The following is a 1,500-nucleotide window of genomic DNA, read 5'->3' on the forward strand; positions in this document are numbered from 1 at the left end:
TGGCTTGGGATGCCAGCTCTGAGCAGCAGGGCCCCGGTTCAGATCCCACATGAGGGCCAGTGACACTGCCCTCTACAGCTAAGATGGTGAACAACGGCTCGACCTGGAGCTGGATTGCTGTGAGTTGCCAGTGACGGCGTAGGCTGCAGCCCCTGCTGCAGTGGGCTGCTGTAAGCTACCGTGTGTGGATGGCAGCCAGTGTGAGCAGCCGGCAGCCGGTGTAAGCTGCCAAGAGCCGCCGTGAGTGGCCGTCCAGAGGCCGGCGACCAATCTGGCAATGATAATACCAACATGGGCCAGTGAAACAACATCCTCCACAACTAGATTGAAGAACAAAACGACAGCAACTTGTCTATTCCCCATCCCCCGATTCCCCATCGCTGTTCCCCTCCCCCAATTCTCCAATAAAATATTTTTTAAATAAAAATAAATAAAAAATAAAAAAGTAGTATGCAAGTTTGGTGTGAGAAAAATTTCCAAGGTACTAAACTTAAGAGGAATTCTCCATATTATCTTTATTTAAAAATAGTAAAAAAATGTCTGACTAGATTACCCATGAGAAGCAGTCTTCATTCCGATACTTGTGATCTTGTGAAATCAGTAAGTGCATTCTGTAGAAAGTTACCTGTGCCAATGTTCAAGTATTACATTGCTCTCAAATGATCTGATAGACTTGAGACAACCTCCAAAGAATAAGTAAAATTTATCAGCTAAGCAAAATTTGGACAATTATCAAACATTGTCAATTCATAGATAATTCAGTGACAGCTTTTTATAATTTTTATAGATTTTATAGACAGTTTTATAGATTTCTAAAAGATCTAAGTATCTTGGTAGCAAAGACTGCTGTTAACATTTAGGAATATACAGATAGGGACTACAATTTTTCTAAATAAAATACCATGCATTTTCTCTATCACACTGACAAATACTCTCCTATTGGAGACATCCAGTTTTGTACCATAAAGCATGGAAATGAAATTTGACTCGGCAGAGATACATACACTCTAATAAACCCATCAGATTAAGCTAGTTACAAAATATTTTTGGATAGCTAAATTGACTTATATTGGTTGTTAAATATTAAATCCCTGCCAAATTTGGGTTTTTAGTTTTATCATAATTCAGCTGCTTAAGTCTGCTCAAAGTTTGTGATGCCATCACTTTAAAAGGCTATTTGCACTTTTGAAAGTGTATTTCCAAATCACTTAAAAGATCGGTGGGGCGCTAAAACACAAGTTAAAATTTTTACATTACTCAGAATTGTAATTCAATCCATAAAAAAATTATTTAATTTCAATAGTAAATAACATGGAAAGGATCTAAGGATGCAATAAAAACCTAAGGTTTGTAGCTTTAAGAGAAATGTATTTTCCTAGGGAGGTAAAATGCTGCAGCAGTAATCACTAGCTATGTTTAGTTAAAACCAGCAAAATGTTACAACGTATCTTAAGAGTGTGTTATGGTGGGCCGGCAGAGTGGTGTGTTGGTTAAGAGCTG

The 1,500-nt window shown here is 38.1% G+C and overlaps 1 protein-coding gene across 2 annotated transcripts in view; it reads right to left on the bottom strand.

The window, feature by feature from the left end:
* YWHAE (tyrosine 3-monooxygenase/tryptophan 5-monooxygenase activation protein epsilon) overlaps nucleotides 1-1,500 on the bottom strand; it is a 53,443-nt gene that overhangs the window by 32,589 nt on the left and 19,354 nt on the right. The gene's annotated exons all lie outside the window — the stretch shown is intronic.

Source organism: Hipposideros armiger, unplaced genomic scaffold (genome assembly GCF_001890085.2).
Source record: "Hipposideros armiger isolate ML-2016 unplaced genomic scaffold, ASM189008v1 scaffold_141, whole genome shotgun sequence".
Taxonomy (NCBI): Eukaryota; Metazoa; Chordata; class Mammalia; order Chiroptera; family Hipposideridae; genus Hipposideros; species Hipposideros armiger.